Source organism: Armigeres subalbatus, chromosome 1, assembly GCF_024139115.2.
Source record: "Armigeres subalbatus isolate Guangzhou_Male chromosome 1, GZ_Asu_2, whole genome shotgun sequence".
Classification (NCBI taxonomy): domain Eukaryota; kingdom Metazoa; phylum Arthropoda; class Insecta; order Diptera; family Culicidae; genus Armigeres; species Armigeres subalbatus.
Window position 1 is genome coordinate 214,778,050 of NC_085139.1, and position 27,642 is coordinate 214,805,691.

The 27,642-nt window shown below is 43.3% G+C and overlaps 1 protein-coding gene across 1 annotated transcript in view; it reads left to right on the forward strand.

The window, feature by feature from the left end:
* LOC134210849 (muscle-specific protein 20-like) overlaps window positions 1–27,642 on the forward strand; it is a 211,210-nt gene that overhangs the window by 141,435 nt on the left and 42,133 nt on the right. The gene's annotated exons all lie outside the window — the stretch shown is intronic.

Genomic DNA, 27,642 nt, shown 5'->3' on the forward strand with positions numbered 1-27,642 from the left:
AACATCCTCGCGCCAACTACACTCTTCTAATAATAATAATGCTTCCTTCCGCTCCGTCTTCGGAGTTTTCCTTTTCGCGGTGCTCACGTGCGGGTTTTTGTTTCTTCTGGGTGGAGAAAACATATATAGTGGATCGTTGTTGCGGTCCGGTGGTGCGAGCGAGATCTGCCAAACCGATATAATGCGTATCTATTTATCATTTGGACGAAATGTGCACCGGGGCTTGCAACGGCACAGAAACTATCAACATTGCAAACGATGTTTGGGGCAGTCGCAACACAAAAATTAACGATCACATCCATAGGGTTAATGTGCTCGTAAATTAATCATAAATCAAAGAGATGGGTCATTTATTGGGATTTGCACAGATTTCGTTAATTACGATTTGGAAACTGGTGCCTTCGATTCGCTTTCTAACGAGTGGTTTCGAATCTTCAATTAGGGCTCCCCTTCATCATCGTGGCTTTATATTATAAGCATTATCTAACATTTGCGAATAGAAATATTGTTGTTTACAGTTATTTGAGATGTTTGTTTTTTTTTCTCAATCACAATGAGTATAATACCTATAACTAATAGGGTTAAGGCCGGAATTTTCGTCTTTTCGTCATAGTCTTGAAAACCAATTAAAGAGATACTTCTTTGCCAAACTCATCGATCCGTACCAAATCATAAGCCCTGGAGAAACGTTCAGCTATAGTTCTAACAAATGGACGTTGCTTACGTTGCTTTTAGTCCAAACGAGAATGAAGGGAAATACCTGCCAAATCAAAACAAACGCTCTAGGACGGCGTTTTCGGTCCTTTCACAAATTACGTTACGCTGAAGGGGGAGGGAGGGGGTCAAGCCGAGCGTTACGATCCATACAAAAAATAAACCATTCATACAAAAAGTGTTACGAGGGGGAGGGTGGGTGGTTGTAACGTAATTTTAGAAGGAACCCTTTAACTTTTCCATCCATGACGTCGGTTTTAAAGGTTCCCTCAGACACACGCGACAATTGCGACGCGATTCTATCGCTTGGCGACTGCGATTCTGTCGCCGTTGGTATGGAAGCGCAAATAGAACATTTCCTGCAGCGACCCAACGATAGAATCGCGGCGACTAGTTGTCGCCGTCGCGGCGATGAAATCGCTTAGGTCTGGGGGAGCCTTAAAGGGATTTCAAAAATTAAAACTACTGTAAAAATCACATTTCTTAACCGATTCCTTCGCAACAAGTTGCATTCGATGCCGATGGATCCCAATTTTTGATTTGGGTCAATCCTCTTTACGGTTCCAGAATTATTCCAGTTGTAGAGAAATTGGCCATTTACAAATTTAAGTCAAAACAGCTCGTGTGACACATCAAACTTTATGGTTACATTAATCGAATGACGATCCGTCGCATGGATATTTGAAAGAAAGGAACTTTAGTTAATGATAATTGAAAAAAAATATTTTGCGGTATTTAAAAAAGCCACATAAATATTGCTACGAAATTGTCAAAAGAATGGGTTCATAAAAAGAACAAATTATAGGAAAATGGTTTATATTCCCTACAGGAAATTGAATTTGGCGAACCCCTATAACCGACTATGATGACCATCTGGTCAATAATGTTTTGTCTAATGACACTTTGTCGGAAAGACATTACGTGGAATAGATATTAGGTTGTATGTCCATTTGGTCGAAATAAAATTAACGAGTTATGGTTGAAAGTGAACCTATTATTGTGTAAATATTGAGCGAACGAAAGAGTATAAATGAAAAGAATAAGAAAACCATTTCTGTTCGACGGAATTTGTCCCTTCCATTGAACGTCCTTTCGAAGAAATGACATTTGACCAAATGGCATTCGACTAAATTTCAATCAATGAAATGTTGCAAAGCCGACTACGATGAAGTATTGGAAAAACAACATTGATATCTCAGTATCTAATATTATGATATTTCCCAAGCAGCTCACTTGTCATAAAGAAGCTACTGTCACTTGTGAACGACCAAATCCGTACATAATTTTTCGGCTTTCTAAGTCTTATGTATTCAAAACGATGAGTTTTGTTTTGCCCGACGTTTCAACCTTTTTATTTCATTTATTTAGTTTACATCTAAACAGATAACACTGAATCAACAATTTGACGCCACAATACACGGTTCGAGGCCGCAACTCTCCACCATCGAATGCGAATGCGTCTTCGTATTTCACTACTAACATTGTTATCAGCCGTTGGCAATGATCTAAGGTGGACGACCACCTAGAAAGTATCCCCGTCTATCGTAACACTGCTTCCCAGGCGGGCCCTGTCGCGCTCGGCTCCGCCCACAAGCATGTATTTTGTCTTTCACCACCAGTCCAACTTTTGTTGCTACACGTTTTAGGCGGGTGTACCGTTCTGCCACCTTTGCAAATGTTCGGCCGACAATGTCAATATCATCCGCGAAACAAAATAAATTGACTGGATCTGTTGAAAATCGTACCACGGCTCTCCGCATGACACCTTCTAGCGCAATGTTGAACAACAGGCACGAAAATCCATCACCTTGTCTTAGTCCTCGGCGCGATTCGAACGAACTGGAGTGATCGCCCGAAAACTTCACACAGTTTTGCACACCATCCACCGTTGCTTTGATAAGTCTGGTAAGCTTCCTAGGAAAGCTGTTCTCGTCCATATTTTTCCATAGCTCTACGCGGTCAATACTATCGTATACCGTCTTGAAATCAATGAACAGATAGTGCTTTGGGACCTGGTATTCACGGCATTTTTGATGGATTTGCCGTACAGTAAAGATCTGGTCCGTTGTCGAGCGGCCGTCAACGAAGACGGCTTGATAACTTCCCACGAACTCATTCACTATAATGGTGACAAACGTCGGAAGATGGTCTGGGATATCACTTTCGCTCGAAAGTGCTCACACTCCAGCTTGTCGCCTTTCTTGTAAATGGGTATATAACCCCTTCCTTCCACTCCTCCGTTAGCTGTTCGGTTTCCCAGATTCCGACTATCAGTTTGTGCAGGCAAGTGGCTAGCTTTTCCGGGCCCATCTTGATGAGCTCAGCTCCGATACCATCCTTACCAGCTGCTTCATTGGTCTGTTGGATGGCATCCTTAACTTCCCTCAAGGTGGGGGCTGTTTGGCTGCCATCGTTCGCTGAACTGACGTAGTCATCTCCTCCGCTGCCTTGACTTTCACTGCCTGTACTCTCAGCTCCATTCAAATGTTCCTCATGGTGCTGCTTCCACCTTTCGATCACACGTTCGTCCGTAAAGATGCTCCCATCCTTATCCCTGCACATTTCGGCTCGCGGCACGAAGCCTTTGCGGGATGCGTTGAGCTTCTGATAGAACTTGCGTGCTTCTTGAGAACGACACAGCTGTTCCATCTCCTCGCACTCCGCTTCTTCCAGGCGGCGTTTCTTCTCCTGAAAAAGGCTGGTCTGCTGTCTCCGTTTCCGTCTATAGCGTTCCACGTTCTGCCGGGTCCCTTGCTGCAGCGCGACCGCTTGGGCTGCGTCCTTCTCCTCCAGAATCTGTCTGCACTCTTCGTCGTCTTCAAATCTCCTATGATGATTTTGACGTCGTGGCTTGGGCAGCTGTCGTACTCACGTTCCAGCTGCGCGTAGAATGCGTCCTTATCATCATCAGTGCTTCCGGAGTGTGGGCTATGGACGTTGATTATGCTGAAGTCACTATGAAAGCTGTTCCCAGCTCGTGTGTTGACGCAGCTCTGGAAGATGGAATGATTACCTCTAAACGTTCCCGACCAGTAGATAGTAACAGATTTATATCAGACCTTGTTATTCGGTTACAGCAGTTTTTTATAACAGCGGTTGTTATAAAACATGTACCATTAGTAGTTAAAATAACAAAAATTGTAACAAAATCTCTTCAAGTTTTAACAAAATTATTACTAAATATGTTATTAATTGAACAAAAATGTAACTCGTTGTGTTACATAAAATGTGGTAAAAATAGCTTGCACAATAGCAAATTATGTTCCTGAAAAGATTATGATTATCCATAATGTAGGCAATTAAGTTTGTCCAGCTGGTTCAACTTTGAATGTAGATTCAAGTTATACTGCAGGTGGTACCTCACTTTTTTTTCCAATTCCTATCTACCAAAAATGTAGGCAATTTTTTTTCGGTAGAATTAAACATAACACATTATGTTATAATCATGTTATGACGATCATGAAATTTTTTTTTTCTTCCATCTTTGGCAGAGAATTTATAACAAAATTATTGCAGGTTTTGTTATTTGTAACACATATTGATATAATTATGATAAAATTTTGTTATGACTAACTAGTCGGGTTCGCACCATTGATCCCTTCCAACAAACCTCCTGCGCTACAATGCCGAATACACGGTCCTTGAGCACATCAGCGAGTATACGTGTGCTCCCGATGAAGTTGAGAGATTTGCAGTTCCATGAACCGAGTTTCCAATCGCTAGTCCCTTTTCGTCGCAGTGGTCTTCGTAGATGATTCCGGTCCTTACTCTCTCGTTGATTGTTCGTTGCGTATGTTTTTAAAGGCTCACTCTCGATCTCGAGCTGTGCAGGCGTGATCGACGTGGCCGCCTCTGGACCTACTTGGAAGTGATCACGCAGGCTGCCACGTGAATCACTGTCTCTTGTGTACCAACTTACGATTATTAACGACAACTACCTCCCTCTTATGATGAGTTAGTTCCAAGCGTCTTAGAGCTAATCAATTTCGCCACATTGTTGATCACCCTCCGTAAAGCTCCATCGTTATGTCAACTGTGAAACCAACGAACGATCTTAACACCCGAAGGAAACTCTGTCCCAGTGTGGGGATGTAATGCCAATAAGAAGAAGAACGTACCTCGCAAAAAAAACGTGTAAAAAAAACCGCGTTGATTCGAAAATCCGTGTAAAAAAAACCGCGTTAATTCGAAAATCCGTGTAAACAAAAACCGCGTTAATTCGAAAATCCGTGTAAAAAAATACTATCGAAAAATTTTCTAAGTCCTTTTCATTGAAAAAGACAAAAATTGAAAAAGTAAATTAATTGATAAGTGAAAAGTTTATCAGTCTATTTGATTAACAAAAACTTAGAAACTGGGTATTGCCGGACCGGGCTCGATGAGCGGAAGCCGGAAATTGGTGTTTGGCGTTGTTATGAAATTTAAGATGGCCGACTTCCGGTTTGCTAAAATGAATGAAAACCCATGCAATATGGGTATTGCCGTAACGGGCTCGATGAGTAGAAGCCGGCAATCAGTGTTCGGCGCCATTTTAGAATTCAAGACGGCCGAGTTCCGGTTAGACCTGTGATTTTCTTTGATGACTAAACTGACTAAACTGTACCTCGATGAGGCCGATGATTTTCTCAGGAACCCAATTGCGTCTCAGGGTCCCCACATATTCTCGTGATTGAGACGGCCAAAATATTTTTCGTAGTCAATGAATACCAATACTTTTGGAATTCGTTGACCTGCTCCAGAATGATACGGAGCGTGACAATAAGGTCCACACAGGATCTATCGGCACGGAACCTGGTCTGCTGCCGCCTGAAAGTCGCATCGATCTTTTCCTGAATCTGGGCTAGGATAAATTTGCATAGAACTTTAAAGACAGTACACAGCAACATCATGTCTCGTCAGTTAGGTCACCCTTTTTTGGGCACCTTCACTAAGATACTTTGCAACCAGTCAACCGGGAAAGTTGCGGTGTCCTATATATTACGAAATAAACGATGCAGAAGTTGAGCAGATGTCATGGTGTCAGCTTTGAGCATCTCGGCTGATATACGACTCCTGGGACTTTGTTCCCCCTGCTTAAGCGTCGTGAGATATCGTAGAGGAGGCGAATGTCTCTGGTTGATGTGGCTCTCTCTCCGCTTCATCGGCAAGTGAGTCCGCCCACGCACGCTTGTCCCGTCGACAAGCATAATTAAGTAAAATATTATTTTTATTAGAAGCTTGCATTCTTGGCGTTTTTTAAAATTTCTAGTTTTTTGTAGTAAGGAGGGATTTCAGCAGGAATTATGGAGGAATTTCTGGAAGGAATTCTTGAAGAATGCCTGGAGAACCTGCCAGAGGATTTTCTGGAGGTACTTCGGATAAATTTCCTGTGGAGCTTTCGGAAAAAATCTTTGAGGAACTTTCGCATGAATTCTCGGAGGAATTTCTGAAAAAACGCAGGAAAAATTCCTTTGAGGAACTGCTGGAGGATTTTTTTATTCATATATTTATTTAGTAGGCACTCCGTGTTCTTAAGCGCTACTGAACCGTGATCTACTGAAGTATTCTGCTGTACAGAATCTATGGATACCCGTAGTTCGATATTGTTGTATTCACCATATGGACAAATGGACACAAGGACTCACGATATCAGCCGATGTCAGCAACAGGCTGATATCGTGAGTCCTTGTGTCCATTTGTCCATATGGTGAATCCAATGATCGTTGCTTTGTTCGGTTGCCATTTATCAAAGTACGTTGGAGGAATGCCTTTCGAGATCAGTTTTATCAGTTGTTGTCAGGCAGACGTGACCCCAAACGACACCGTAAGGACTGCGCTGCCGGTGACTGACGAGGGTTTGGTGGAGGGGATGGGAATCGAGCCCATGTTCATTCGCTTATAAGGCGAACGTGTGGCCAACTACACTACGGGACCCCCTGCCGCAAGAATTCCTTTGAGGCTTCCGGCGGAATTCTTTTCCGGCGGAATTCTTTTGAGAAACTTCCGGCGGAATTCCTTTGAGGAATTTCGGCGGAATTCCTTTGAGGAACTTCTGGCGGAATTCCTTTGAGGAACTTCTGGCGGTTATAGTCGCACGAACAGAGCTGTTCGGGACCGGACATTAATTCCCGATAAATACGCTACTGTGGTTCAGCAAAATTGTTTTTTATAAAAGCAAGAAGCTTATGCGCCACCTTGTTAAAGGACTTCCCGCTCGCGTTTTATTGTTGCCCGGTCTGAGACTCGCCGAAGTAAGCCCATTGAAAAACCTTTAGAGAAAAGGTTCAAAAAACAATTCTACCGGCCCACTTTCCTAGCGTCCGACTTACCAGAATTCAGAAACCTGAGACGAACATTACTCTCTCGACCCTAACGCAACACCTTGAAGCTGAACTTTCCTATAAAAGTTTAAATTATCATCATCGGAAGTTTTGCCACTCTTACCCAGATGGCGACACCGGCCTGAAAGTGTGGGACTACTCATTCAATACCCAATTCATTAATCGGTTGCGTTCAGTTCAAGTAAATAGCTCGACGGAAGAATCAACAGTCAAGAGAATGCTGTGGAGGTAGGGGGGGGGTACATAACTGACCACGAGATGATTTTACAATCCAGTTTTATTTGTTTTCTCTATTCCTCATTAGGCCTAGACTCTACCCTCTATCTGCGTGCGTGCTCTATTCCCTGATATTACTTATTATCTCTAGATCTGTCGTCATGTGCACATGGATTATTTTGTCGTTCGCTTTACTCACTTGTTCGCTGCATTCTATCGCCGGCGCGGCGGCATTGTTGGCCCGGTGAAGCGATCCTTTGTTCACCAGCTTGGCTTGGCGTCTATTGTTTGCCGGCTGGGATAATCCACTCGCTATAGCGTGGGAACGCTATTGTTCACCGGCGTGGGAAAAATCAGCGCCACGCGGCGATTAACTCACCTACCAGGGTAAAGATTCGGTTTTTGGCAACCGGCTTCCGATCACGTGGTGGTCGAAACGACTTATTCGGTCCTGTCGGTCTATTGGCGAGATGGTGTGGAAACGGGTTTTTGGCGATGGCTTGTTCGACGGTGGGTCACTTGCGGATGCTCGCTTTCTACGGAGAATGGGCGCGATGTTGACGGCGCAGCCCCTTCGGCCTCGGTTGGTTACAGGCCGGCGATTTGCCTGACGGAATTCACTGCGATCGTTGATGTACTGGAGATTAGACACATAAAGCCGACGAACGGCTTTCTTAGCTAACACACTAGTACACTGGTACACTAGTCTCACACGATATTCGGCACGTGGGAAAGTGGCTAATCTCTCGATTTAACGCGGATCACGGGAAAACTTTCAAGTCGCTTCTTACTATCAGGCAAAGTGAGCGAAAATCTTTGAGCCCTCAGATTAAATAGCCCGGGAAATCGTCAACTTTTCGGCAATGAGTCCCGAGGCGGATTTCTTATTCGTCTTCAGTATTCGATAAGCCGGGCTTCCTTGTTCTTATCCCCCGTCCCCAAGGTTTTCCTCCGAACTTGATCTTCGGCTAATCCCCGATCGCGGGCATTCAATTAGTTCTCGCGAGAGGGTTAACGGCTAATAGTGGTTCAGGTGTCATGTCATGTTAAATAGGTTTTGGAATGCCTCCTCTGCCGTCTCAGTCCAAGTGAATTTCTTTGGGTTTTTCTTCAGCAAATCTGATATTGGCGCAGCGATTTTACTGTAATCTTTGATAAATTTTTGATAGAAACCTGCTAACCCTAAGAGACGACGTATGTCTTTAACGCTTTTTGGCCTGGTGTAATTTAAAATTGGCTCAATCCTAGCACTATCAATTGCAACGCCTTCTTCAGTCAGTAAGTAACCTAGATAGCTTACTTGTTTCCTACAAAATCTTGATTTATCAAGCGAAATCGTTAGATTTGCTTTTCTAAGGCGTTCTGCGACTAGCTTTAGCAGTCTGAAATGCTCTGAGAGAGTTTTGGTCGCTACCACTATGTCGTCCAAATAGACGAATACATAGGGTTCTAAATCGAAACCGATAACATTGTCCATTAGTCTGCACATACTAAATGGAGCATTAGTTAACCCGAATGGGCAAACTTTGTACCTATAATGCCCTTTAGATGTTCATAAAGCCGTATAATCGCGCGATTCCTCTTTAAGAGGAATCTGGAAATAGGCATCTTTTAAATCTATTACGGAAAAGAATTTGGCGCTTCCTAAGCGGTGAAAAATGCCCCTCATATCTCTCATGGGATATGAGTCTTTTTTTGTTAAAGCATTAATTCGGCGTGAGTCCAAACATACTCTTAGTTTGCCATTCGATTTTCGAACAGGGACTAGAGGGTTGGCCCACTCACTTGAACATTCTTCAATCGCGTCAAGTCTTTTATAGCGCTCAATTTCGCGGTCCATTTCAGCTTGGATGGTTGGTGAACATTTATAAATCGGTTGTCTTCTTGGTTTTGCATCTTCCCTTAGAACAATCTCATGTTGCAATAAGGTTGTTCGCCCCAAAACATTTTCAGTAGTGCATGGAAACTGTCGGATAATTCCTTCAAGAAGGTCTCGCTCTTCTACATTTAAATTGTGCTCGATTTCCACCGTTTCGGGTGTGGTCGTTGAGGCCTCGGGCAAATCAAGTTCTGGGATATCAAGAGTCGCATCTGGAGTTGAATTCCCCACAATTGGAAGTGTTTCAATTGGGTGAATGAAAAAATGCATTAATTCGGTATCTTCGATATTACCTATTTCTGCAACCTCTTCCAGTCCACTGGTCCCTTGCATCATGGGTTTGATTTCAAAGGCCTTCCAGAAATTTATTCCCAATATCAACCTTCTGGATATTTCCGGGACAATTACTACTGCAATTACCCTAGTAATGCCCCTGAAAGTTATTGGCAAATTGGTATAACCAACACACGAATATTTGGTTTTGTCTGCTGTACAAATTCGAATCGGCGATGGTAATATTTTAACCCATGCTGTTCAATTAATTGTTTGGAATTGGTCACGCTAATGCCCGCACCCGAATCCAACAAGGCTTCCATTTCCTCTTCGAAAATGCGAACTTTAATGTGAGAACAACGACTCGTTTGTATTTTAATTTCTAAAAGACTCTCTAGCGGGTCGACGTAAGGAGTGGATTTTGAATTAGGAACGATTTGACTGTTTAGGATGACAGCGTTCCCTGTACCGCATCCCGAACTTAGTTTCCCGAAGGTCGACCTGTGTCAACCGGCTGACTTTGATTTGAACGTCGAGGGTGCTTATCGCAATTTGAGGAAATCTTGCCAGGATTACCACAGACGTAGCAAAATGTAGTTTTCATTTCTCTACATTCTCGCCAAAAATGACCACGCTGACGACAATTCCAGCACATGGGTACCCTAGATGTTTCCTGTTCCTCCCTTGTATTCCGCACCCCTCGGTCTTGAGTCAGTCCTTGGGTTTGGTTCCTAGCCTGTCTTCTATCAATCGCATTGACCTCCTCATTTTCCTCCTCGAGAGGGTTAACGGCTAATAGTGGTTCAGGTGTCATGTAAACCGATGGCCTATGCGTAGGCGCGGTATGGAGCTTGAATCTAGTGCTATTCTTAAGTCTTATGTTGCTCTTGGCTATTCCATGTGAGATTGTGCAAATTATATTTTAAGATCAAAAACATTTATTTAAATAATTTTATTTGCAATTTCACTCAGTGTGACGGCTACCGTTATGCTTTGAGGAACTTCGGGAGGAATTGCTCTGAGGAACTTCCAGGGGAATTTCTTTAAGGAACTTCTGGAGGAATTCCTTTGAGGAGCTTCCGGAGGAATTCCTTCTAGCAACTTCCGGAGGAAGTTCTTTGAGGAACTTCCGAAGAAAATTCTTCGAGAAACGTTTGGAGGAATTTCTCGCTTAACTTTTCATAAGGACCTAAGTAACATTTTTTAAATGAATTAATTTGAGTACTACAATCAAAAGCTTTCATATTGGTCTGTGGATTGCAATATTCAAATTATTTCACGAAAAAAATGTTACTAAGTTCCTTTTGAATAGTTAAGCTAGATTCCTCTGAGGAACACTCGGAGCAACTCTCGGAGGAAATTCTGGAGGAACTCCCAGTGGAATTTCAGGAGGAATTCCCAGAGAAATTTCTATATGAATTTCCGAGGGAGTTCTTGGAGGAACCTATGGAGGAATTCCTGGAGGAACTTATGAAGAAATTTCTGGAAGAATTTCTGGATGATTTCCTGTAAGAACTTTTGAGGGAATTTCTGGTGGAACTTTCGGAGGAATTCCTGGTGGAACTTCCGAAGGCATTCCTAGAGGAATTTCATGAGGAATTCCCGAAGGAACTTCCGGAGGAACTTCAGGAGGAATTCCTGGAGGAACTTCTGGAAGCATTCCTGGAGGAACTTCTGGAAGGATTCCTGGAGGAACTTCCAGAGGAATTCCTGGAGGAACTTCTGGAGGAACTTCTGGCGAAATTCCTGGAGGAACTTCCGGAGGAATTTCTGGACGAACTTCCGGAAGAATTTCTGGAGGAACTTCCGGAGGAATTTCTGGAGGAACTTCTGGAAGAATTCCTGGAGGAACTTCCAGAGGAATTCCTGGAGGAACTTCCGGAAGAATTCCTGGAGGAACTTTCGAAGGAATTCCTGGAGGAACTTCCGAAGGAATTCCTGGAGGAACTTCCGAAGGAATTCCTGGAGGAACTTCCGGAGGAATTCCTGGAGGAACTTCCGGAGGAATTCCTGGAGGAACTTCCGGAGGAATTCCTGGAGGAACTTCCGGAGGAATTCCTGGAGGAACTTCCGGAGGAATTCCTGGAGGAACTTCCGGAGGAATTCCTGGAGGAACTTCCGGAGGAATTCCTGGAGGAACTTCGGAGGAATTCCTGGAGGAACTTCCGGAGGAATTCCTGGAGGAACTTCCGGAGGAATTCCTGGAGGAACTTCCGGAGGAATTCCTGGAGGAACTTCCGGAGGAATTCCTGGAGGAACTTCCGGAGGAATTCCTGGAGGAACTTCCGGAGGAATTCCTGGAGGAACTTCCGGAGGCATTCCTGGAGGAACTTCCGGAGGAATTCCTGGAGGAACTTCTGGACGAACTTCCGGAAGAATTTCTGGAGGAACTTCCGGAGGAATTTCTGGAGGAACTTCTGGAAGAATTCCTGGAGGAACTTCCAGAGGAATTCCTGGAGGAACTTCCGGAAGAATTCCTGGAGGAACTTTCGAAGGAATTCCTGGAGGAACTTCCGAAGGAATTCCTGGAGGAACTTCCGAAGGAATTCCTGGAGGAACTTCCGGAGGAATTCCTGGAGGAACTTCCGGAGGAATTCCTGGAGGAACTTCCGGAGGAATTCCTGGAGGAACTTCGGAGGAATTCCTGGAGGAACTTCCGGATGAATTCCTGGAGGAACTTCCGGAGGAATTCCTGGAGGAACTTCCGGAGGAATTCCTGGAGGAACTTCCGGAGGAATTCCTGGAGGAACTTCCGGAGGAATTCCTGGAGGAACTTCCGGAGGAATTCCTGGAGGAACTTCCGGAGGAATTCCTGGAGGAACTTCCGGAGGAATTCCTGGAGGAACTTCCGGAGGAATTCCTGGAGGAACTTCCGGAGGAATTCCTGGAGGAACTTCCGGAGGAATTCCTGGAGGAACTTCCGGAGGAATTCCTGGAGGAACTTCCGAGGAATTCCTGGAGGAACTTCCGGAGGAATTCCTGGAGGAACTTCCGGAGGAATTCCTGGAGGAACTTCGGAGGAATTCCTGGAGGAACTTCCGGAGGAATTCCTGGAGGAACTTCGGAGGAATTCCTGGAGGAACTTCCGGAGGAATTCCTGGAGGAACTTCCGGAGGAATTCCTGGAGGAACTTCCGGAGGAATTCCTGGAGGAACTTCCGGAGGAATTCCTGGAGGAACTTCCGGAGGAATTCCTGGAGGAACTTCCGGAGGAATTCCTGGAGGAACTTCCGGAGGAATTCCTGGAGGAACTTCCGGAGGAACTTCCTGGAGGAATTCCTGGAGGAACTTCCGGAGGAATTCCTGGAGGAACTTCCGGAGGAATTCCTGGAGGAACTTCCGGAGGAATTCCTGGAGGAACTTCCGGAGGAATTCCTGGAGGAACTTCCGGAGGAATTCCTGGAGGAACTTCCGGAGGAATTCCTGGAGGAACTTCCGGAGGAATTCCTGGAGAAACTTTCGGAAGACTTCTCGTAGGAACTTCCGGAGGAATTCCCGTAGGAACTTCCGGAGGAATTCCCGTAGGAACTTCCGGAGGAATTCCCGTAGGAACTTCCGGAGGAATTCCCGTAGGAACTTCCGGAGGAATTCCCGTAGGAACTTCCGGAGGAATTCCCGTAGGAACTTCCGGAGGAATTCCCGTAGGAACTTCCGGAGGAATTCCCATAGGAACTTCCGGAGGAATTCCTGGAGGAACTTCCGGAGGAATTCCCGTAGTAACTTCCGGAGGAATTCCCGTAGGAACTTCCGGAGGAATTCCCGTAGGAACTTCCGGAGGAATGCCCGTAGGAACTTCCGGAGGAATGCCCGTAGGAACTTCCGAAGGAATGCCCGTAGGAACTTCCGGAGGAATTCCCGTAGGAACTTCCGGAGGAATTCCCGTAGGAACTTCCGGAGGAATTCCCGTAGGAACTTCCGGATGAATTTCCGTAGGAACTTCCGGATGAATTCCCGTAGGAACTTCCGGATGAATTCCCGTAGGAACTTCCAGGGGAATTCTCGTAGGAACTTCCGGAGGAATTACCGTAGGAACTTCCGGAGGAATTCCTGTAGGAACTTCCGGAGGAATTCCTGTAGGAACTTCCGGAGGAATTCCCGGGGGAACTTCCCGAGGAATTCCTGGAGGAACTTACTGAGGGATTCCTGAAGGAACTTCCAGAGAATTCCTTTGGGGAACTTCCGATGGAATTCCTTTGAGGAACTTTGGGAAAAATCTTTCTGAGGAACTTTCTGAAGAATTCTTCTGAGGAACTTTTAGAGGAATTTTTGTGAGGATCTCCCGAAGAAATTTTTGTGAGGATCTTCCGGAGAAATTTCTTTGAGGAACACTCGAAGGAACTCCCGGAGGAATTTCTGGAAGAAATGCCGGAGGAATTCTTATAATGGTTTCCGGCCATTGGTATTGAAAGGGTTTCCAGTCGTGTTATCAAACCGGAAAACGGCCATCTTGTCGTTTTAACGAACTGGAATTCGGCCACCTTCAAATCCAAAATGGCGCCAAGTATTGATTTTCGGCTTCTATTCATCGAGTCCATTTCGGCTATATCCATATTGCATGGGTTTCCGATCCTTTAATCAAACCGAAAGTTTGCCATCTTGAATTCCACAATGGCGCCAAACATCGATTTCCGGCTTCTACTCATCGAGCATACTCCGGCAATACCCATATTGCATGGTTTTCCGGTCCCTTTATCAAACCGGAAGTCAAACATCTTGAAATCCAAAATGGTGCCAAACATCGATTTCCGGCTTCTACTCGTCGAGTCTATTCCGGCAATAACCATATTGCATGGGTTTCCGGTCCTTTTATCAAACCAAAAGTCGGCCATATTGAATTCAAAAATGGCGCCAAATATCGATTTCTGGCTTCTATTCGTCGAGCCTATTCCGGCAATACCCATATTGCATGGGTTTCCGGTCCTTTTATCAAACCGGAAGTCAAACATCTTGAATTCCAAACATCGATTTCCGGCTTCTACTCGTCGAGCCTATTCCGGCAATACCCATATTGCATGGGTTTCCGGTCCTTTTATCAAACCGGAAGTCGGCCATCTTGAATTCCAAAATGGCGCCAAACATCGATTTCCGGCTTCTACTCATTGAGCCTATTCCGGCAATACCCATATTGCATGGGTTTCCGGTCCTTTTATCAAACCGGAAGTCAAACATCTTGAATTCCAAACATCGATTTCCGGCTTCTACTCGTCGAGCCTATTCCGGCAATACCCATATTGCATGGGTTTCCGGTCCTTTTATCAAACCGGAAGTCGGCCATCTTGAGTTCAGAAATGGCGCCAAACATCGATTTCTTGCTTCTACTCGTCCCGGCAATACCCATATTGCATGGGTTTCCGGTCCTTTTATCAAACCGGAAGTCGGCCATCTTGAATTCCAAAATGGCGCCAAACATCGATTTCCGGCTTCTACTCATCGAGCCTATTACGACAATACCCATATTGTATGCAGTTTTATACTCTGCAAAACAATCGTTCCCACATCCATTAAATTATCCTAAGTGTTTTCCATTCAAAAAGACTTAGACAATTTTCAGCTGGGTATCGCGTTAATTCGAAAATCCGTGTAAAAAAAACCTCGCAAAAAAAACAGTGTAAAAAAAGACCTGGGTGTATAATGGAACCTATTCACCGGTCCCGAAACTAGGTATGCTTCGCACCGTCTGTCTTGGCGGTGGGTAATCAAGAAGAAATTTCCTTCATGGACATGAAGACTGCCTTCTTGAATGGAGGCCTTCAGAAGAAATAAATCTATATGATTCAGTCGGGAGGTTTTGAGGTTTGGAAAGAGTAGATAGGAGTTTGACCTACGCTACCCTGTGTCTCGCATCTGTTAACTACATCAGTCGATATCAAAGAGCCTATCCTTATGATTCGAAACACAATTAATTTTGCTCATTTGGAAACCTCGACCGTAGTCATAGGTCTCCAGTAACGCTGATAACTCCCGAACACGGGCGTAGGATTGCCAATCCGGACTCCAGATTTTGGAGATGGCAAGTTCAATTCTTGGTCCGGCTCAGGACGTTTTACTGTGGGAAACATCACTCTCGGCTTCTTTAGCATAACGTATCCTTTGTACTTGCCACATACGATGCATATTCGTACAATGACAGGCATAAAGAAGCTTTCAAATATTAACTGTGAATAGATCAATACATTCCAAGCTCCTGTTATAATGTAGAGCCACTGACAAGGAAGAAGAATATTCGTCAACATAATTCCTTAGCTCTTAAAAAATAATCGCATTATCAATGGTCCCATTTCACTACTTTAAAAATGCAATTAGTTACAGGACTATGAGAGTCTCGTGGCACTGTAATATATTACAGAGATGGTAGAAATATGTTCCGTTGGATTGTGAATGAATTAAAATCATCGCTATTTATACTAACAAAAAACGTTCCTCTCCGGTGTGGAAAAATTCTCCAAAAATAAATTTGTGCCCTCATAGAACGTAAGCCGATAACCTAAAGGCCTTTTCTTGTAGCAGAACGATACATACTATGGTGTATCGTTCCATCTCGATAACATATGGATTGGATTAAGTAGGGTAGGTGGGATTCGGATGTTTACAAGCAAACATTCTCACCCGAAACATTTTTACCGAACCACAACACTCGCCGATAATTCTGCTTCGAGTGGGATCCTATCACAAAATTCCCGAGGGAAACGAAAAATCAACCACGCCATCAATTTGCTTGACAAGTGATGCCCACGTTCGTTCGGTGTGGCTGAGCTGCACAAATGGACTTCTAATGTGTACGAGCATGAAAAAATATTTCATTTTTCTCATTTAATTCACATTTTATAAAATATCGTGAGCCGGAATCGAATTCATCAACGTGGCGCAAAGTTGTGCAACCTTCTACTTCTACACTGAGGAGACTCCATGGAGTTCAATGGTGATCAGCACGGTCACTTCAACGAAAATAAATTAAGGTCACTTTCAAGTGAACCAAATCTTGCCTCTTGAGAATTATTCGCGCCGTAAAGTGCAGCCCTAATGTGGCTGGCGACAGTCAAGGTTTCTTATGATTTTTTTAATCCTTGAACTAGGTATGTGTTTTACGAAAGCGATGGAGCGATCTGGTCGGAAATTGGTTGCACTGCGTGGAGCAACGTGGTCAGAAATCAAAACTTAACTTTTCAATTCGCTCAACGGTAAGAGGGCAAGATTGATTTCTTATAACAACTTAAAGGGGGAGTTAGGCTGCCATTTCCACACGTCCCGTCCAAAAATATATGATTAACAAATTTACAAAGATAAAGTATTACAAATCAATAGATCATAGTGATTCGGCTTGATGGAATTATCTCATCTCAAAACTGCCGGCCTGGAATTTCCAAATGTAAATAAACGATCACCGCAGTGGCGGGAGAATCGTTTTGCGAAAGGAGACAGACTGAGCTAAATCTATTGACGTCAGAATATTTTGTGCAATGGATAGCGGATTTATCTTTAGGAAAGGAAACGTCTAGTGGTTTATGTTAAAATATAATGCACAGAGAACACACATCCATGTTAGTACCACAACGCTGCATGTTGTAACGTAGGTGCAGGTGATGAATTCCAAAATCCATGTTCATCACAGACTTCGGCACAGAAACGTAACAACAACAATGCAAATATCGCTGTGGAATATACCATCGAGTCAAAAATGCTCGTTAAATTCAATATCGCTATGGATGTCTGTTCTCTGTGGTCTAAATGAAACTAATTTGGGCGTTTACCATGCGTCTCCATAGGAACACAATACAAAGTAATTACACGCGCCGAAGCATGGTTTTCCGTCCATTCGTGGATGCAGCGGCAGAAACCAGATTGTGCAAATGGAAATATAAAACCTTACATTGTTTGTGTTGTGAACCATTGTAAATGTTGGAAAATCGCCGCCCGCTTTCTGGCGTGTTTGCCGAAATTTTTATTGGCAGGATACCGTGTTGCCGTCGATCGCCGTCGTCGTCATCCAGAGAGAGACGGTGTGAGGCAAAGAGTGCCCTCGCGTCATAAATTATATTTATTTACCCGCTCAAAGATTTGGCGGGCGGTCGTTTCCTTTGCGCGTAGGTCGGCTTTCCCAGAATCGGGTTTTGACGGGACGGGAGGAAGCACTCCGGACGGATGAGGCACAAAGGTTACACTCGGGCGTTGACGGGTAACGGTGTAACGGGTGCGCTGTGCCATACAACTATAGCGGCGAGCGTCACGTTCGGCTGAGTTTTCAATTTCACCCACTTGGAAGTAAATATCCCGTGTCGAAACGTGCTCGAACAAATGAACGATAAGTTGCATCGGTTTTTTGGGAGAACAGGTTCTACATTTTGATAATTTGGATTCAAACTTCAGCAAAAAATATATACCTATAAAAATATATACACTTTAGTGTTACTGCTCTCAAGTTTAAGCTCAGGGGGTGATAAAAGGTCATTGTTTCAACAACTTAGAATGCCTGTATAATGGAAGAAATGTATCTACGGACAAGACAACTAAAATAAAGGAGACCTTTTCAATTATCTGACACTCTTTTTCTTTAACCTTCCTAACGTTTTTGGGTCAATATGACTGGAAACGCACTTTCAAATTGTAATAAGCTTCTAACGCAACAATGTCTGAAACTTCTTGACTTTTCATATTTCGTGGAAAACTATGTTCCAGAACGTTAGCCCACTTTGTACGACGTTCCTGAAGGGCTCCAAAAAAAACTGACACTTACAGTGTTCGGGTCATATTGATTTGACTTAGCAATATCTCAGGCATTACTCAGCTCACATATTTGTATCAGCAAATAATCGTCAGGTCATAAAAATTCGTCGGAGGAAGGATCGTCAGTTGGATCGTATCGTATGGACGAAAACTACACACGAATATCACGCATGAACGATTTAATTGCTGTTTTTTCTCAGAAATGTACCCAATACTATTTCAGAGATGACGACTTATGAATGCAGGCAATATTTCTACAGATGTTCTAGGATCTCCAAACCATTCTGAATTTCAGCTCAATTGATCTACCAAGTCAACTGGGTTCGATTATCAAGCCAATAACAACATATACAGGCCCTTAGAAGCCATGCGCATGATTTACGATTTGGAAATGTCCAAACCGAATGTTCTAAGTTCTCCAAATTATTCTGGAGTTTGAACCAATTGGTTTACCAAGTCAACTGGGCTCAATACAAAGCCAATAGCAACCCATGGTGTCCATACAGGACTTCAGAGGCTGTGTGCATGATTTACGATTGAGATATGTCCAAACAGGATATTCCAAGTTCTTCAAGTCATTCTGGAGCTTATTCAAGTTTTGGATTTCTCAGTCTGTTGTTTTAAGAACGATTATTTGTATACGTTCCCGACGACGACAATTGGTTTTGGCCTTTCTTAAGGGTCGTAAGGTCTATCGTCTATCTTTTTTATTCCGTCCTTCATTTGTTAGGCACTCTGTGTTACTTAACCGCTACTGTGCCGAGATCTACTGTGGTATTCTGCTGTACAGAATCCACACAGAATCTATTTCTAGATTTCTATTACCATTATTCTTGTCGTTGCCAGTCCATCGCATCGTGTCCGTTTGTCCATTGTGCATCCGTTTGTCGTGCATTTAATGATCGTTGCATTATTCGGTTGCCATTTATCCGGGTACGTTGGAGGAATGCCTCCGAGAAGAACAAGTTGTCAGTCGACATCAGGCAGCCGTGACGATAAGGCGCGTCCTCCCAATATGCTACCGTATGGGCTGCGCATCGGAGGGGCTGGGAATCGAACCCATGCACTATGGGGATTTAGGCGGACTTTAATCGTAAAAAAAACCCAAAATTTCAGGTCCCTACGAGGTAAAGTTTTTGACATATTCGTTATCAAAGTTTAGAAAAGGTAAAAAACGCGGTTTTTCTCTTCAAAATCTTGCTGCACTTCATACCAGTTTTTGAAAAGGTTTTTCTGATACGATACCGAGATTTATATATAGCATTGTGAAGATAATTAAAAGAGCTGTCATCGTACTCGTGTTATCATGAGGGAAAAAAATTAAAAAATCAAAATACGGAGAAAACACTGAAAATTAGATGTATTTTCAACTTTAAAAGTCAGCCACTTTTTTCCCCGCATTTCCCCGCGGAGATATTTAGTTGGGGATCATATTTGGGATGTGTACTTTCAGATTCCCACGGAAAATCTTGCGCAAACTTGCGCCATTTTGAGAAAACGCGATTTAAAAAAAAAACTTTTGTGCTCCAAAACTTGTCTGTTTTCCTTAGTGTGCATCACAACACAAATTTCAATATTCTATTATAATAAACATTCTTCCCTATTTGTTCTTGATATTTTGTGAATAAAAATTCGATGTCGTTTGGAAATTCATATACATTATTGATAAAAGAGTCAAGATATTAAGCCCTTTTCAAAAGTTCCTCGCGAAATGACTAGAATTGATACTTAACAACATTTTCCTGTTATGACAACATTAAAAACATCTTAAAAGCTCGAAAAAAGGTAGAAAATATTTTTGTGCCATGTGCCATGACCATTCGCTTATAAGGCGAACGTGTAGCCAACTACGCTACGGGACCCCCCTCTATCGTCTATCGTTAGATGCGATTCTCCAATTTAGTTGCTCGGAGAGTTTTGCAACCATGCCTGCAATTTCGTAGTAATTATGTTTTAATCTATGATGTTTTCACTGATACGACTGATACAACTGTAACGTCCAATCGGCCGAAACGTCGTTCCCAAATCAACAGGCTGAGAAAGCCAAAATTTGAATAATAGAAGAAAATCCAGTCGGTAACGCCATTACAAATGTCAGGCATATTGGTGAGGCTCATCCTGAGCAAAGCTTGAAATCAAAATTTGCTTTCATGATGTCAGTTATCTGATTATTACAGTTGATCTCGATTTTTATGGATTGACGGTCAACACACCAGAAATGAGAGCATATTTTTACACTGGAAACAAATTTCGCTGTCAATGAAATCAACCTGATTATTAAATTTGATATCATAAGATTCCTAATTTGATATCAAAATAAGTATTCAATTAGATTATTTTCATGAGCATTTATCACAACAACAACGGTAGTCTATATAAAAAGTGCTGCAGATCCTGAAGACGCGCGCTTGTTCGTGCATGCAAGGGCTGATCGATTGTTATCAAGGGCAATGCTCTTGCTAATATTGCGATCAAGCCTATGTAAATGCTCAGCGTCAGAATTATTGATAAGAGGTAAGGTTTTGATAAACTGTAAATTTATTTAAACACGCACGCACTCACACAAAAGCACACACATTCACATATATACACAAATACCTACATACACTGATGGACATCAGTAATTTTTTTCATGAGGAAATTCCTTGAAGATTTCTGGGAATACCTCCATAAATTCAATTCCTCAGGAATCCGTACAAGTATTTCTCCGGAAATTCTTCCAGGTATTTTTTCCGGGAATTCCTTCAGGTACTTCTCCAGGAATTTCTTCGGGAATTTTTCCGCGGAATTGTCTTAGAACTCTTTCCGGACTTCATTCGCAATTTAAATTAATTTGTGAGTTCCTGGAGGATATTTTCCAAGAGTTCTTCCAGGAATTTCTACAGAACAAACCCCCGGGAGTTCATCTGGTAATTTCTTCAAGAATTACTTCAGGACTTTTTTGTGGGAATTCCTCCGGAAGTGCTTGTGGGAGCTCTTCCAGAAGTTTTTCCAAGAGTTTATCCGGGAATCTTTCCAGGAACTTCACAGGGAATTCCTGGAGGATATTTGGCAGTAATTTCACGGGAAATGGGATTTCAGAAGATCCTCTAGAAATTCAACTCCGGGTATTCCACCGGCTGTTCCTCTGAATATTCCTCCGGTAGTGCCATTAGTAGTTCTTCTAGGAATTTATTCAGGCTGTTTTCAGGAATTCGCTTAGGCTTTTTTTAGGAATTAATCTACAAATTCCTCAAGAAGTTTCTCGGAGAATTTCTCTAAGAGTTGCTCCTGGAATTCTTACAGAAGTTCATTTGGGAGTTCATCCAGGAGTTCTTACGAGAGTTCCTCCAGGATTTCCTCCGAAAATTCTTCCTGTAGTTCTTCAAGAAATACCTACAGAAGTTCCACCAGCAGTTCCTTCGAGAATTCATCTGATAATTTCTCCGGGAATTCCTCCAGAAATTCCTTCGGGAGTTCCTCCAGAATTACTCTGGGAGTTTCTCCTCACAGGAACTGCAGGTGAAACTCCCGGAGGAATTCTCGTAGAAACTGCTGCTGGATCTCTTGGAGGAATTCTCTAAGGAACTGCCGGAGGAGCTCCCGTAAGAACTCCCGGAGGAACTCCCAGAGAAACTATCGGAAGAACTTCGGGAGGCATTTCCAGCTAAATTTCTGAAGAAAGCCTAAATGATTTCCTGAAGAAAGCCTAAAAAATTTCCTGGAAGAGCTACTGGTGGAACTACCGGAGGACCTCTCGGAGAAACTCCCGGATGAATTTCCGGAGGAATTCCCGGAGGTATTCTCGAAGGAACTTCGGGAAGAATTTCTGAAGAACCTCTCAGGAGAATTTTCAAAGGAACCTCCGAAGGAACTGCCAGTGAAGCTACCAGAAGAATTCTCGGAAAAAAATCTTGGAGGCTTCATCTTATAGACAAATCTCATCTAGCTGGAGGAATTCTTGGAGGAACTGCCGTTGGAACTTCTGGAAGACTTCCCGGAGGATTTTTCGGAGAATCTCCTAGTGGAAATCTTGAAGTTTCCACCGAAATTCTCTCATTTTCGGAACAATTTCTGTATAAATTTTCGGTGGAATTCCTAGAGAAATTCTTTGAAATTTTCACAAGAAACTATTCGAAACTTTCACGGAAAAAAATATGGAATTTACACAAGAAATTCGAAGATTTTTCGCAAAATTCCCAGGAATGTTTAGGGGAAGGTGGGTAGACTTGATCCCCGGGAAGACCCCTGTTTTATCGGGGACTAAAGTAGTTTTGTTTTAGCGTATTTTTTTAGTATAGATCCTCTAGACAAATTACTTTTATGTGGTGAGTTATTTTTTGGATTGACAACCTTATTTATTCTGCAGGGCAGTTTGTATGTTTTGACCTACCTAAAGATTTTTTTATTGGCCACGCAAAATTTGAACAACTTTTCATAACAATGAACAAATGCTTTCGTTTTTTCACAGCACAAAGCCATAAATATGCTTAATGATCTGTACTGACGAAAATGTTAACATTCCATCAAAGTTTTAGGATATTTGGATTTGAAGTTACTGCCTCAATATGGGGACACTTGATCCCCCATTAGTCACCCATACAAAAATTTGGCGAAAAAATTCAAAAAAATATAAATCTATTCTCAGGCTTCTATTTTTTTGTAGATTGTAGATTGCCGATTGCTTAAATAACTAATAATAACACACTTTAGATAATCGACATCATAATTTGATGTAAAGCTGCTATCATTATGATAAATGAGGAATGCATATTGAAAACATGTTGGATTAATAAACAATTGACATCAGATTTTGTTTTCAATATAATCTCAACAGCAGAGCTTGATATCAATTTTCTCTCATTTTGTTTACCAACTTTGCTCGGGATGGAAGCCTTGTGCATGAATTGCGATTAAGCTATATCCAAATTAAAAATTCGAAGTTCTCCAAAGCATTGTGGAGTTTGAACCAATAGATCGTTCAAGTCAACTGGGCTCGGTTTAAAACCAGTAGCGACCCACGATGTTCCCACAGACTTTTAAAGGCCATGTGCATAATTTACATTTTTGATATTTTGAATCGGATACCATCGTCGGGGGTGACAATGTGTCAAATGGGGGTGAGAATGGGTCACTGTTTCAGCTTCATGGAATGCTCGAAGAATAGATTTTATGTATCTGAGGACAAGACAACTGAGAGACCTTTTTGAACGATTTTGTTATCCGATGTCCAGACTGTCGGTGAGGGCGCTAACCCATTCTCACCGCCCAAACCCAGTACCATCCCCGACGACAATATTCTAAATGTTTCAAATCAGTCTAGACCTCAGACCAGCTGATCTACTAAGTCAATAGACTTCCAGTACAAAATCTAAAACAACCCATGGTGTTCATATAGACGTTTACCAACCATGCGATATACGATTTAAATATGTGAAAAAAAACTTAGTCTTAGTTAGTCTGGTCTTAGTCCACAAAATCATTCCGGAGCTCATACCAATTTGTTTAGCAGGTCAACAACGTTCGTTTTTTTTATTTATTATCAGACTAAGGCTGGATTGGCCTGTGCAGTGTATAGAAGTCCATTCTGCACGGTCCATGGCTGCACGTCGCCAACCACGCAGTCTGCGGACCAACCACGCAGTCCGCAAATCGTCCTCCACCTTGCTCGCTGTGCACCTCGCCTTCTTGTTCCCGTCGGATCGTTGTCGAGGACCATTTTCACCGGATTACTGTCCGAAATTCTGGCTCGTGCCCGGCCCACCGCTGTATTCCGAATTTCGCGGTGTGAACGATGGATGGTTCTCCCAATAGCTGATGCAACTCGTGGTTCATTCGCCATTCGCCATCTCCACCCCACCATCGGGCCCTCCTTAGCCGTGCGGTAAGACGCGTGGCTACAAAGCAACACCATGCTGCGGGTGGCTGGGTTCGATTCCCGGTGCCGGTCTAGGCAATTTTCGGATTGGAAATTGTCTCGACTTCCCTGGGCATAAAAGTATCATCATGTTAGCCTCATGCTATACGAATGCAAAAATGGTAACTTGGCTTAGAAACCTCGCAGTTAATAACTGTGGAAGTGCTTGATTGAACACTAAGCTACGAGGAGGCTCTGTCCCAGTGTGGGGATGTAATGCCAATAAGAAGAAGAAGAAGAAGACCCCACCATCGATGGTATGCAGCACTTTCCTTACGAAAACTCCCAGTGCGCATTGGTGCTCCACGAGCATCATCCAGGTCTCGTATCCACCCGTAGAGAGCAGCCGGTCTAATAAGATTGTCAGTTTAGCACGGCAGCGAACTTTATTCGATCGGAGAGTCTGTCGCAGTCTAAAGTACGTACGGTTTCCTGCCATGATACGTCTCTGAATTTCTCTGCTGGTATCGTTATCGGAGGTCACCAGTGAGCCTAAGTACAAGTTTAGCTTCGCTTTCAGTCTGATGTAGGTTTCCTCCATCCTCTCAAAGTTACGTGCCATAATATCAATGTCGTCGGCGAAACCAAATAACTGGACGGACTTCGTGAAAATCGTACTACGCACATCACCCGATCCATCGTCGCCTTGATCAACCGTATCAGTTTACCCGGAAATCCGTTTTCGTGCATTAGCTGCCATGGCTGGTCCCGATCAATTGTATCATATGCGGCTTTGAATTCAATGCATAGTTGATGTTTGGGCACGTTGTATTCGCGGCATTTCTGCAATACCTGACGTACGGTGAACTCTGTGGTAGAGCGTTCCCCCATAAACCCTGCCTGGTACTGCCTCACGAACTCTGTTACGATTGGTGTTAGTCGGCGGCATAAAATTTGAGAGAGTACCTTGTAGGTGGGGCTCAGCAATGTGATTGCGAGGTAGTTGCTGCGATCCAGCAAATCGCCCTTTTTGTAGATGGGACACATGATACCTTCCATTCAATTCTGAGGCAGAACCTTATCCTCCCAAACTTTGGTAATTACCCAGTGTAGCGCTCTACCCAGTGCCTCACTACCGTATTTAAACAGCTCTCCTGGTAGTTGGTCAACTTTGTTGTTTTTCAGCCGACCGATCTCCTCCTGGATTTCCTGGAGATTCGGAGCCGAAAGTCGTATGTCCTGCATGCGTGCTCCAAGGTTCATTACCATACCGCCACCGTTCTCTGCCACATCGCCATTCAGGTGCTCTTCGTAGTGCTGCCGCCACCTTTGGATCACCCCACGTTCGTAAGAGGGTTCCCGTTTATGTCCTTACACATATAGGGCTGTGGCACGAGGCCCTTACGTGAACGGTTTAACTTCTCATAGAACATTGGTGCGTTATTAGCGCAGAACAGTTGCTCCGTCTCTTCACGGTCTCGATCTTCCTGCTGGCGCTTTTTCTCCGAAAAATCGAGTTTTGTCTGTTCCGCGCCCGTTTCTATCGTGCCTCGTTCTCTCTCGTAGGTGTTGCTGTATTCTTCTCCTCAACTAACTGCTCACATTCGCCGTCATGCCATTCGTTTATCTGATTCGGGGCCACCGTTCCTAGTGCAGCGGTTGCGGTGCTTTCAACGGCAGTCGAATATCTCTCCAGCCATCTTCCAGCTGCTGCGCGTCTCGGACTAGTCTACTGTCTTGTAGCCACCCAATGTTTAGCCACGGCGAACGACTGCGACGCGTGTTGTACACCGAGGTAGTGGTCGGATTCAATATTCGCACTGCGGTAAGTGCGGACGTTCGTGATGTCGGAGAAGAATTTACCGTCGATTAGAACGTGGTCGATTTGGTTTTCCGTTTCTTGGTTAGGTGATCTCCATGTGTCCTTGTGAATATTCTTGCGGGAGAAGAAAGTGCTTCGGATTACCATTCCGCGGGAGGCTGCAAAGTTTACGCATCGTTGGCCGTTGTCGTTCGATACGGTATGCAGACTATCCGGTCTGATGACCGGTCTATACATTTCCTCGCTGCCAACTTGACCGTTCATGTCGCCGATGACGATTTTGACGTCCCGCAGTGAGAATCCATCGTATGTCTGCTTCAGCTGTGCATAGAACGTTTATTTCTCATGCTATAGTTTAAGAATCGGCCTTTTATCCTCAGCTTGCACATCCTTGCGTTGATTGGCTGCCACCAGTCTTCACGAAAACATGAGCGGCGCTGAGCTTGAGTGCAGTTTTTGCAAGTTCATGTTCATCCCGAGCGCACGTTCTCCTTCAAGCTCGTGTTCACCATCAGCATCGAACATGGGTGCGAAAAATGAACGCGGTGCGGCTCAGCTTAGGCTCGAGCTCAAGTTCAAAACTTGGGCTGTGTGTTCAGGCTGTGTGCTCATCCAGCATGCTGTGTGCTCAGACTGTGTGCTTAGGCTGAAAACTGAGGCTGTGAGAATAGGTTTTGGGCCGAGCGCGGTGCTTTAAGTTATGCGGCACGTTTCGCATTCGCCATAGTTGAGCGGCATAGCAAAAAAAGATGAATCGGAGTTGGTAGATGAAAACAAGTTGTGCTTTCAGCATTTGCATTTGCGTGCGTCAAACGGGAAAACAGTCAAAACGTTCGCAAAAGTACCCATTCTGCGTGGCCCTTTAGTATGCGAAAAGCAAGCGTGTTATGTTTTATTGTTGAAAATAATCCAAAACGTGAAGCAAACTAACTTTAACATGAAAATTTAGTGTGTTAGCTAAGATGGTACATAACATTATTGTTTCTATCCAGCTTCATTAAAAGAATGAAACTCAATTGGGGAAACAAATGAAATATAAAATCCTCCTAAAAAAACATAAAAAGTGTACAATAAACGGATTAGTTAATTGATTGCCACTAGCATGTTTGGGTCCAGTTTAGAGTGTTTTCGTGAGGGAAACATTTTCGACGTCCTGGACATAGTATATTCATTGTGTTTTCTACATAAAATACACAAAACACATGGATACAATGGCAGGCATAGAAAAGCCTCAATTATAACGGTTCCTTTAAATGCTAATAGGGAACACTTAGTTCAAAACAGGTCAAGTTGCATTTGAAATGTAGATCCATTGAAGAAGAAATGTTTCGATATTGTAAACTGTGTGTCAACTTATTTTGTTTTCCACAAACCCTCTACAAATTGTGTTGAACATATAGAATTGTTTTTTTTTCTTTAGTAGGTAGATTCATAGTAAAGTACGTGAGTTAAAATTTATGCATTAGTTGTTCAATAATTCCGATTTCACATGAATTGAATACTTCATTGTTGATTATCGCATTGCCAAAATATGTACACACATTCCCATCCCAAGTAGAAAGAAATCCCTCAGTGCCGGACAACTTAGTCACATTACGTAAAATTCTATAAATTTCGGGTTCTGCGATAGGTACCCTTTATACACAAAATATACGATCCATATTTGATTATTCGAACATGATTTCCGATGATGTACTTTGATAATGACTGAAGGTAAAAAAATCACGGATTACCAAATCGTCCTCCAATATCGTGAACTTGAGCGGCATAGGGAAGCAACCTAAAGAACTTTTGAATTTCTTCTCAACAAGTCTAAAAGATATTCAATTAAAAATGGTTAGAAGTACGGGGTTGGACTTTCC